Source organism: Tachypleus tridentatus, chromosome 3 (assembly GCF_004210375.1).
Source record: "Tachypleus tridentatus isolate NWPU-2018 chromosome 3, ASM421037v1, whole genome shotgun sequence".
NCBI lineage: Eukaryota > Metazoa > Arthropoda > Merostomata > Xiphosura > Limulidae > Tachypleus > Tachypleus tridentatus.
The window spans coordinates 95,853,648-95,866,590 of record NC_134827.1 but is presented as its reverse complement, the minus strand read 5'-3'; the positions used below and the strand labels follow the sequence as shown (position 1 = coordinate 95,866,590).

Sequence of the window (12,943 nt, the reverse complement as noted above, 5' to 3'; positions counted from 1 at the left end):
CTCATCAACTTACACATAGAACCCTAAACAAAACTGATACAGAACCTCATTGATTCATACGAGTTCAGGTTGTGGCAGATACAACTGCAGCTGGAATAGCTTTGATCACATTATTTTGGCAGAGACCTGTACCACATTTACCAAAGGTTGCTTTCCATACCTTCACAGACCTTATTCCTCATTCTTGAGCAGATACTACAGACTACTGACACATGAAAACATACCTCTGGTGACACTTCCCACAATGAAAAGGTATGATAGCTGGTATGGTATTATCCATACAAACATTGTGTGCATATATTACAAGCATACCAAAATAAAATTGGTAACAAGTGGAGGAACCAAACTACATCAAAACAGGTATGCTCTTCACTCTGAACTTCAGTTTCTGTATCACACATGGAACTGTACAAGTGATCACCACTATAGGGTAGCTCCATCCAGGTAGCCAAGATTACACTACTTGGTGTTAAAATTTAGGGGTCCTGGTCTCTATATCTCACATTGGTGGGTAATGCAATTGCATCACAACATTACATATGCATAGACACACACACGCACAGGCACACACACACACACACACACAATTGATTGAATCTCAACCAGTAGTCATTAGAATGATATGTTCCAAGCCACTAAAATCACAGGGAGAAAGTAAGCAACACTGAAGCAGACAAACCTCCTCCTCCACCTGAAATCCTAAAGACAACACCTCAGGCTTAAAATGACAGGATTGTGTATGTTGCAGTAAAACAAAGGAACAGAACTCATCCAGTCTGAAATTATAAAAACATTCAATCTCACTCCCCAGCTGAGTGGGCAAGAAGCATTTCACTTGTCCCTAGAATTATAGGGAGGGTGTAGAACTGTGCTCAACCAAGGAATCTGGAACACACCACACTCTGCATTTAGAATTATAAGGAGAAGGTAGACACCTTCAATGAACAATGTAGTGAACTGACATCAGTCAAAAAAAAAACAATGGCTATGCCCACCTCAGCCAGATAGCAGAGCATCAAATCTCAACTGATATTACAAGTAGACTTCCCCACAGGCTGGTACAGCTCTTACTGACATTTAGGAAAAAAAAAAGAGACACCTAGGAACTCGCATAGGAGGGCCTCCAATTTTGCTCTCTTTTCAGAGAATGGAAAAATTCACTCTAATAGTCTGGAGGAAGAACCTTTGTCCACCATCCCAGTGACTAGAAACAAGGCAGGGTAGAATTTTGGGTGGGTGTGAGAGAATCAACAGGGATGGACAGGATTCCCCTTCAGCTTTACTTATGATAGTCCATGAATGGAAGGTGTTGCATAGTGTGGTAATAACTCTAGGTGAGCTCCTAGATGGTCTTATGGAACACCTAATATATATACAAAGTCTATTGTAACTGGTAGTAATTATAGTAAAATGGTGATTGCTGTTGTAGAATTGGTTTGATAAAACACACACTTGTCTGGGCAACACTCACTCATCACAGAGTAGGATCCTAGGAAAATAAAAAACTCAGAATTGCAGGAGGTGACCCTTGTGCACCACAAATGATAAGAGTGATGGGACTCCATCGCTAAAGCAAACTGCAGATAGAAGCCAATTATGACCAAGCTGGACATCTACAATCCCACTTTAAAAAAAAAAAAAAATCAACATAGATTGAGGAATGAGTACACTGTGAACCTTGGAGAACATAGGTGACATAAACAAGGAAGACTGATGACTGGGCACCCATATCCTCTATAGACCCAACAACTGACAGAAATAAAAATTCTGAAAACTAGACCAAACCAAACTCAGATAACCCTAAAATTATGTTCCAAATCCCAATGATCAATGGGAAATGGAATCCTAGAGGTTAGGTGGGTAAGTAGTGAAGTTGTGAACTGAATAACCAATTGTCACCCAAGACCCAGCAGAGATCCTAGACCGACAGTAAAGATTATTACACATCCAGAAATTCTTGGAACAAAACCCCTCCATCCTCTGAAAGTATCCAATAACCATACACACTGCTAGTGACTTCACTTAGCAGTGTAAACCTTAGGTACAGACAAAATTCATTCTAAGTACGAGAGTACTGAGAAGCTGATATCAGAAGTTGGTACTGATGAATGGGGTGGAACTATGACCCCTTGTAGGCCCTAATGAAATTCGAGACTCCAACAACTTGGAGGAATGTAAAAATGCAGGCTAACAAGGGATCAAGCACATTACAAATGAAACAGGATATTCTGAGTCTTTTAATAAAGTGGAATGAATTTGAGTTGTAAGTACATAGACCTTGTCCTATCATGGGATATAGCGTATATAGGTGAACTACAGACTTCACCTTATAACTATGAAATGTAAAGGACAAATGCACTATTTTAATGCCTGAAAAATTCCTCTATTTGGTAGTAACAGGCTAAAACGTGAAGATCTGATGTGTCACGTAAGGCCTAACCATCCCTTCACATAACTAAGAAATAAGCCTTCCAGTATGAAAAACAAAAATAACTACTAGACCTTCCAGCTATCCATTAAGTTACAGGCTCAAAAGCAACTGGGGAAAAGCCCAAAACATCACACACCATGGGTCATACAAAGGCTGTATTGATCATCATTGATTGGAACAGCATTTTTGAGGTAAGGCAAGTTTTGTTAAAGCAAAGCAGCTTTGGGCCATCTGCCATGTCCACCCAAGGAAATCAAACCAAGGACCCCCATGCTGAGAGTCTGCAAAAACTTACCAATGTTTCACAAGGGAGCTGAAAATTCACCAGCCTAAAGAAGGCACAGGAAAACATGAATCTAAAGACTATCCAAAAATCAAGGATCATCCTTAATTGCAGTTTCGGAGCCCCGGAAAGGGCTACCACAGATTCAAATACATCTCCCTATCATTACAAATAAAATCACTGACAGTTAACCAAGAGATATGCCCCTTCCCCTGATTGTTGTGTGATGCTAGATATCAAAGATGGAAGAGAAGAGCCCTAAATCACCTCCATATCAGAAAGAATAATCCAGAAATCCATACCATAACTGGCTTGTTGCAAAGGAAAAACACATTTTAATTATTATTATCACAAAAATAAACTAGATAATACAATATCTGAACAATTGTAATACTATGAAACCAATTAATGATGCTTTGTTGAGAAAATTTGATAAAAAGGTATCCAATAATCATAGACACTGCTATTGATTTAACTAAGCATTGGAAACCTTGGATATAGACAATCCATTCTGAGTAATAATGTTCTAAGGAGCTAATGTTAGGGGATTAGTATGGATGATTAGGAATAGAACTATGATATTTTGTAGAAGGTGATGAAATTCTCAACTCCAATAACAACAACCAGGAGAAACATGAGGCACTTATATACAATACTAGAATATAGGGCACACTGATGTATGTAGAGAGTATCCAGACACAAATAGTGTCTAGAGCAACTGAATAAAAAAAAATCAAACTAATGCTTTTATGGACAAAGAAGAATCACTGGCACTTATTTTTGTAGTTTTAATGGATATTGGAAAAGCTGCATTTTAATAGGAGTAACATTGTAACAATCATGTACTAGCTTTATCAGTTTTAGACATTCCCCATTTAAGTCCAATTCAATTAGCGAATGAATGCTGAACCTCACACAATGAACAGAACGACATACGATTGGAAAAATGTGATCTTGGTCAATTTACAAATGATTATTACCTACAATGTACCAACCGCGAATTAAGTGGTCCAAACTTAATGGATTTTCAATGAGTGCAAGAATCAGTAATCACCATTATTTCTCACCTACTGAACTAAAGATCATCAGTTGTCAGCAAATGTTCTGGCATCATAACATGCACAAGTCTACAACCTTAAGATCAGTTATAAACACTGATGCAGAAAGTAACACCTTTTCAATGATATTTCAAACCATGTTTACACTTCATTAAACCATATTCTTTCTTCTTTTACAATGATTGGAAGGAATCCTGTGACATTTCAAACACGTGCAAGGTCAGGATATAGGGAAAATCATGATGATGTGCAACTTTGCAATGTGGCTTCATGTTCACAGATGATCTGGTTACAGAAAACACACGTCATTATGGGAAAAAATGTGTACACACTGCCATGTTCAGAAATAAACTCATTAGAGAAATAATATACCTATGTAAAGCAAAGCTACATGTGCCTCATTGCACTTGAATAAAGGATAAAATAAGGAAATATTAGCAAGTTTCTCACATTACCTAGTTCTGGGAAGTCTTCAGGATGAAGTTGAATGTAATGTCTGATGATAGCATCTCTCTCTGCATTATACGTTTCTGGTAGTGATAAAACATCTCCCCAAGTACACCACCAACTCCCAAGCTAATAATATGCTTTTGTATGCCTATATATAAAGAGAAAAAAACATCAAGTAGTTCAAAAACAAGAGATAACAGCAATCATAACCATACCAAAAGCAAAACTAAAGCCATCCAATAAAACTTAGAAAGATGTTAAACTAAGAGTATACATACAGATACACCATCTTATTTCTCATTTCTAAATTTAAATAAATAATATTGTTGATGAAAAATAATCTTGTCTTTCTTAGATTACACCTTTTTTTACTCATATTTAAGTCTTGTATTTCTAACCTATACACTCCACAACTGAAACTAAAAAAAAAAACCATAGTAACTGTCCAAACCCCTAAATCCACACACCTGTATCAAGTTAGCTGTAATTCTTAACTTCAGAGAAACCAGAAAGGGGATCTTGTAATACACAAAATTGCATTAGCTTTCTTTCTCTTAATTAGAAATCTCATTAAAAAAGGCAGAACTCAATCTGCCTTTTGCAGCTAAACAATCAGCTTAGAACTTCATGCTTTCAGTAGGAATTAACCTTTACATCTTTCATGTCAAACCTCAAATCTTGGCTTTTCAAATAGGAAAAAATGTGTGTATCCAAGAAAATCATCTTTACAAATTTTAGCACTAGGGTTGTAACAGGTAAGATATGCAGTCTATTCAACCATTTTTGCTAGATAATAGTACCAGCTCAAGAGCTGCATATCTTAATCATTTGTATGCAAGATAATTATAACCTAAAACACAACTAGGATACAACTATGATAACCAACAGTGTAATAAAACATGTATAAATGTTTAACTTGTTTTAAAATAATATATTAAAACAAGTGGAATGTGCATGTTTTATTTTTGAAATTTATTGCCAACCAACAAGTCACAGGCACCTACTGTAAAGAATATAATCCATACAATAAAAAACCTGACACTAGCAAACTAACCAGAAGCTACAATGGCAAACAGCAGAAGTAGATGTAAACAACCAGCAAACAGGCCTATATTTGGTGGGAAAAAATACTGCAGTAATCACAACCACACTATATAAACATGTTAACTGACTCTAATAAGCAGATAAAAAGGTTTTAGTGCACCTGGTCTCTTTGTTACAAAATTGTGCATGTCTTTGAACAATAGTACTATTGATAAACATTTTCTTCCATCTTGTACAAATATAACAATAATGATAGGCTGCTCCAACAAGCACCAAGAAATGTCCAAATTCATTACAAAAAGATTTTTAGTGGAATATTTATAGTATACAGGCATCTTAGTGATATTATCCCCTAACCTAGATACAAAATAGTTAATGTCTCTGAAAAGTATGATTAACAAACTATTTCCTTTGATGGTATGATGTAAACAGAATAAAAGTATTTCACCTTTTCAGAAGTATTTAAGTTTTAATCAGTTAATCACCAACTAACTGGAAAAATTATTAAAAGTCAGACATTTATTGTTAGGAATTTTACCCTATTTAAAAAAAAACAACAACAAAGGATCAGTAACAATATTCACTCAATGCAGAAGCCAGAAACAATGCAGGTATTGGCCATTTAACAGGAGTAACTAAGAAATCTGTTTTTGATTGCTACAGGAATATTCTTTATTGTTGTTGTTTCTGCTCATATTATAGTATTAAACTGAAAAATAACTGCACTCCTATGAATCAAATATGAAGCTATATTTGGTATTGAGTCCTCCTACCTTGACCCACAAGAAGAAAATGGGAAAAAGAATTTACACAATGAAGGACATCAGTGAAGTGCATGGACCAAACAAATGTAACATCTGAAGAAGGCCTGTATTAAGAAACTGTGCAATAGGTTACCATGAATAGGGACAGTTTTGTTGTTTATTTTAACTCAAAGTAAAAATATAACTTAGATGATAAAATACATAAGCTGCTACAGTAGTCTTGTAGAGAAACAAGTCTCAACTGTGGTCATTAAGGAAGAAATGGAAGGTAACCCTGATAATGTGATGGATTTCATCAACCCTTAAATCAAAAGACTGAAGTAAGTAACTGAATAACATCGAAACCTTGTTGCAAAAAAAAACTGCAATGGGATGCAAGTAATGTGACACAAACATGTCAGAGGTTATCCACATCCCTGCCTGCAATATCTTATCCAGAAAACACCAACAGCCAAAAAGAAGTGAATTCATAAGATGATGCAATTTAAGGAAGGTGATGTAAAAAAAGATAAATTCATTTCTCATAAAGGAATAAATAAGAAAGCTGAGCTGTTTAATCCAACCAGACAGGTGGGTCATAAATCATGAAAGAAAAAGAAAACTTTATTAACTCAAAGAAGCAGTATGATCAAGATAACAGAACAAATGAAGCAGAGTTTGAAATTTCCTTATCAAGCAGCCCAAATTAAGGGGAAGGAGAGAGCAGTCTCAGAATAAAAATCAACCTGTCCCTGTAGTAAAGGAATACAGAAAGCAGCCATGGCAAACATATCAGTGATATCTCCCACAAAGAACAATAAAATACATTTTAAGAGAAAAATTGAAACAAGAATAATTGTTCAAATGGAAGTTAAAATTCAGGAACTAAAAGCAAAATATGAGGACAGTTTAGCCAAGGAAAATACAAGAGGTTGTTAAAAATGCCATTCTGTAACCAGTAAAGAGAAACAGTCTACCCTAAAATGAGAGAGAGAGAATGAGAGAGAGAGAAATAAGGAACTGTTGAACATCTTAGAGGAAGAGAGTGGCAAATAGACCAGAAACAATAAATCATCCACTGGTAGTGATAAACTGTAAGAGTGGATAACAGACAAGAGCAAATAAATTTAAAATAATAATAATAATAATAATAATGGATAGTTTAAGAAAAATAACTTGTCTGGCAAGGAAGCAGTCAAGAGAATCACGTTAAGATGAAGATATAGAGCAGCGTGGTGAAAGATAAGATGTCCGAGACTCTCAGCTTTGCCAAGAGGTGAAGAAACTGAAATCCCAACCAAATTAGCCAAAGATAGCAGTGAGAATAATCTCAAAATAGATGTTAGAATAAAGACATTGACCTTTGAAGTTGAAAATGAAGATAAACATACAGAAAGACCATGGACTACTCCATACAGGAGACTGGAATGGAGAGCAAGAAATGTGGAAATTTAGTACAGAAGAAAGTAGTCACAAATACATTAGGAGATCCCACAGCATAAAAAAAAAAATTGTAGAAACACTGGGAGATATAAGGACTACTCTCTCTCTCAAATATATTTTGTTTGGATAACAACAACTGATCTACCACTAAATTCAAAGATCCCCCAACATAGAAAGCCAACAACCAAATGTTGCTGGCATAAGCCCAGAAAAGAGAGATCAAGAACTGGAAAGCAAAGATATCATAAGCAAGTATTTCCTTGCCAGTAGGATCCAAGGGCTTTTTGCAATGCAAATCCACAGAGGTACAATGGACAAGAGGCCAAGCTATCACAGAAACAATGCTAATGAATTGTTCCAGATACAACTGACCACCAAGCCCCACAATAACTGACCTCTTGGTACAAATGAAGATCACCAATATTAATCTGTGAGAAACTAAATAGCAAAAAATTAAATAAGGAAGTCTGATAAAGCAAATACCACAAATAAAACAAATAAATTGAGAAGCGTCGAGAAAGAAAACACAGCAGAATGAAAAACATTAGTGCAACCTTCCCCAATAAAGCTGTTTGGATAACAAAGAAGAGCCTCGGAAGATGAGGTTAAAAGAATAGCAAAAGAAAAAGGTGAGAAATCATAGTATGAAGAGTAAAATATTAACAGTAAATGAGAGCCAAAGAAGAAGAAACGTTTCTGAGCGAAGAAGATATTCAAAGGATAGAAGCACTTACAAATACGAAAATCTCCAGCCACAGGCCATAGAAAAGTGCTTAAAATTGCAATAACTCAACATTCTGGCAAGAAACAAAAATCTTATGAGTGTGAAACGCATACAAGAAACTCAGCTGAGATTCAGCAGGAACTACTGAAGTAAAGAAACAAGTGTCCCTGACACAAGTGTTTTGCTTACCCATGTCAGGGATAGAAGAACCAGAACTGAAAGGCAGGTTGTGAAAAGAGTTAATCAAAGTTGGTCAAAGACTAGGCAGGCTCATCAGAAGTTCTCGGCCCAAGATGAAGAATGTGGAATAAAACAAACAAGATGTAAAATGTTGGTAATGATGCTGACTGTAAGAGTATCTCTTGTCACCAGTTAAAGAAAATAAGAGAAATGTATGAAACTCTAAAGGTTTCAGAAATATGGAAATGAGAAGTAATAAGATCTACAAAACTACATGCATGGAAAATGTTAACAATTTTTACTTTACATATTTCTTTTCAGTAGCAGTAGGTCTGGTAAGTCATTTTCCTATATACAAAATTTAAATGAACTGTCGAACCCTGAACACGTGTTGATGATGATGATGATGGGGAATACTTCTAATCAAAGAAATTGCATCAAAGCTCTGGAACATATCCCAATGCTTCATAAACTAATTAAGAAAAGACATTATAGTAAAAAAAGAATTATACTCAGAATCTCCAATTGAAATCAATTTTAAAATCTGGAAAGAAAGAACATGGTGGTAGGAAATACATCTTGAAAGTTAATTAAAAGTTAAAAATAATATGCACAAATCCTTCTTAATAATGAAAAAAAAAAAGGAATAAAACTAAGTATTTGAGTGCAAAGAAAATTAAGCAGATTTTGATATAACAAAATCGACTGGAGTACTGCTTGTGAATAACATGTCCCTTTTTTATTGGTGAAAGAGTATGGTCTAATGGTGTTTGCATCATAGACTGGCACTGCACATGCTATTACATGCAGGGAGTGGAAATTTCATTCAAAAATTTATCTCATATGAACAATGAATAGTGAAGTATATAAATATCACAAATGTTCAGGCTTCTTAAAAATCTTCACCATACCTGTTGTGTACAAAATATCGGACTGTGTTAATTTGTTAGCCAGTTCAGTGAAACAATGAAAATTAGATTGTACATCTCTAATTCATTAGCTTACATTTGCTTCAGAACTTCTATTCAAACACTAGTTGTGAAATTAGGCTTACCAGTGAACACAGTCTGTACAGTAACCAAGGAAATATGTCAGTTCAATATTGTTGCATTATATTTACCAAACAATGAAAGAATGCATTACAAAAATTGCATCAGATTATATGTCATCAAGGTTACTAAATATTTCATTAAACTAAATAATTACCATTTCATTAGTGAGAAAAATTTTACACATGTTGTCATTAATTAGTAGTGGAGTCCAAACTGGGTTTTTGTTACTAATGGAGTGCCTCAGGATAAGTGCTTGGGTTTGATTTTTTCTTGGTTAAATTTTACAAAGTTAATTGATATTTTTATGAAAAATATAAGGTGGGCTAAATTTTACTTTCAGTTGGGTACTGCCCAAGGCCCCAATTGACCCTTAATCTATCCCAGACTATATACAAAATCCTGAACTTCAGTATCCAATAAGTAAATTCTTAGCTTTATTTTTCTAAGCACTCTCCCCCAAATTATATACTTTTAACACTTATCCAATTAAAAGCATGAAACCCTTAAGTCAGTAAACTGGTCAAAGTACTTTGACTCAACTGATATAAAACTGCTTTAATATTTTGAAGACGAGGTATCAATTGCAAAAAAAAAAATTGTAATGTACCATCCTTATTACGTTGTCAGAATAGAAAACACTTCATGCAGTAACACTTATGGTAATGCTCTTGAATCCAAGATAACAGAAAGAGATACATTCACAAACATTACTTAATCTGTGTTAGTATAATGAACTTAAAAGGTAAAACAATAATGTGCAGCTGTTTTCATTTTCAAATAGTATCACATTTTTTTTAAAGCATGTTTTTGAAGAGTTTGGATTTTGACTTCGAATTCAACTATGTTACACCTAAATATACAAGTATTTCAAACTACTGTTGCAGTATAAGACCTATCTGTCCTTATATTACCCACATGACAGAGAACGTCCTAATGAAGTCATACTGTAGGTAACAATGACAATAAATGAATTCCAATTTAACTTCAAATGTGACTTTTAATAAAATTAGGGTCATTCAGCATGACTAGCAGTTATAATGCAAGCTTTGCATAAAATTCATGCCCAGTATTTCTTACACCAACACCGATTGTCCACAACAACCTGAGAACAAAAAAATGTTACATGTCTGTTTTAACATGGCAAGAAAAATCAATTTCCTTTATCACAATGCAACAATGCACTTCATCTTATTAAGCATTTTCATTAATATTACTTGTAAAAATAATTTATTATAAAAGGTGCACATGACAGGCTTTCCTCGTTGAAACAGTGATCAATACGCCATGGCCTCTTTTTGCGACTGTGGACAAGTAACCTTCCCCACTACATTTAAAACAAAGTAAGGAACTTATGTAGTGCCCATCTCCCCAAAAACACGTCTGTTAGTTCCTATAACACATTCAAAAAGCAACAAGGAAACAAATATCTTTAAAAATACATTTCTTTCAGTATTAACAAAAACTCACACAAGAGCTGTTGCACGCTTCTAACTTTATTTAAAGCTCTCTATAACAAAAGTCAGTAAAAGGGAATCCACACGTTCAGAAACCACAATTCGACAACAAACGAGTGGGAAAAGTATAAATATCTGTTGAATGGCAGAGAACAAACGTACGACTTATAATTCCAACCTGTGTTTTTAAATATAGTAATTATAGATAAATTAAAATTAGTTTCTTAAGATGTTTACAAACATGATTTGGGTCAAGTTGCATAAGGAAAAATGAAGTGATAAATTTTCTTTCCTGAAGTAGATGGAACATTGGTTTGAAATAATCCCACAGTTTTCTTGCTTCGGTCATCATACTCTTATCACTAAACCAATAACATTGTCCATAACCGAGCGAGACACTAAGTATGATTTTTTTATGCTAAGTGTAGACTATACACGACCGTTTCGTTTGAACTATTAATTATTGCATTAAACGTATCAACACTCGTTATTGCATTAACAGTTAAACAACTCTGTCAATATAACAAGTTAAATTTCATACCACTTATAGCTGGACGACGTGTAACAGCATTTGCTACTACAACAGTAGTCACCCCAATACCAGCAAAAGCAACTGGATAAAAGTACCTTGCAAATACACTTTCATATCCAGACATTCTGTCTTATTAGAGTAACCTAACCCTAACCCGAGAACGAACACGATCGCCCCTCTTAAAAATACTTGTATATACTGTGTGCAATTACATTACATTTGGTACGTCCAGGATGCACGTACCTCCCTAAATGTACATTTAATATATAAAATATTATAACTTTAATAACGCATTGGCTTGTTCAATAAGTTATGTTATTTCACTCTCTAATATATCTTAATAAGTTATTTTATGCTAAATACTTTGATTGTTTAGTTACATGAAAGAAAAAAATATTTGTTTTATACTTATAGAGTATGCTACCCTCCTCCATTTTACAGTATGCTCTATTACATGCATGAATATTAGGAAAATTATTCTCAAGATGAGAAGGAGAACGTATAAATTTAATCAAAATCCAAGAGCTTTCAAATCTCTAAGGCAAGCCCTGGATCTCAACACTAATGGGTGCTACTGCGACGCACATTCCTTTACCTTGCTTCGCTTTTTTCAGGTAAACCATGCTGCCCACTTTAAACTGGCCTCCTACATCTCTATAGGACACATTTCTACTTCCATATATTCATAAAGAATTATCTAGAATTTAATTCTTATTCTGCATACTGCAGCTTTCGCATAACATGCGGTCAACAGTCTTTATGTTGACCTCGTTCTTGTTCCTCATCAATCTACTAAGATTATACATATTCTGTCCATGGACAAGGAGTGGTTGTAATGCTGGACTTTGTGTCGATCAACAGTTAATTTATTTTAGTGATAGTTCATGTGGTATCTCAAGGCTGCAACCTCCACTATTCTCGAACGAGAATGGCCAGTTATGTCTATAACACTATTTCCTCCTGTTTTTCAAACTTTACCTACAAAGTAAGAAATGTTTAATTACTTTCGACCCAGAGAGGTATTGCAATCGGATCTGTTTATATGTGTCTCGAAAACTAGTAGGCCGATGTACATAAAAATGTTAAAAAAATGGAAAGTCATTATAGGATAGTCAGATTCTGGATCACTTTTAAGCAAGTGGGGTATTTTTGCGGGTTGGGATTAATAAATCTGTAAAGAGTGGTTGAATTTGTATCACACTGTATGGATACATTGAGGTTGAGACTCCTCATCAAACTTCAAATAATGATCCGAATCATTGATTATTCTGAATCTGAGAAGGATTTCCCGAACTTTCGAACTTGACAATGTCCAATATAAATGCATGCAATTTCGAAAAGGAGCAGAAAACAATCTCATAGATGATTTCAGTATGTCGCTTGAAAATATAACGTCAAGTAACGACTCCGAACATCCAGTAGAAATAATGGTCTCACTTTTAATAACAGTGTGATACACAAGACATATATGTATTTTAACTACTTTTAGTTTTGCAGGAATTTTATATCTTTTCTCATTTGTTTAGTTTGTATACAGTTTCAGAACATG

The 12,943-nt window shown here is 34.6% G+C and overlaps 1 long non-coding RNA gene across 1 annotated transcript; it reads right to left on the bottom strand.

The window, feature by feature from the left end:
- Positions 1 to 4,227: 4,227 nt before the first annotated feature.
- On the bottom strand, positions 4,228 to 11,636 carry LOC143245916 (uncharacterized). The gene is made up of 2 exons (XR_013025705.1): positions 11,404 to 11,636; positions 4,228 to 4,370 (listed from the first exon to the last, which is right to left on the bottom strand). It is a non-coding gene; the product is annotated as an uncharacterized LOC143245916 (long non-coding RNA).
- Between the last annotated feature and the right edge of the window lie 1,307 nt (positions 11,637 to 12,943).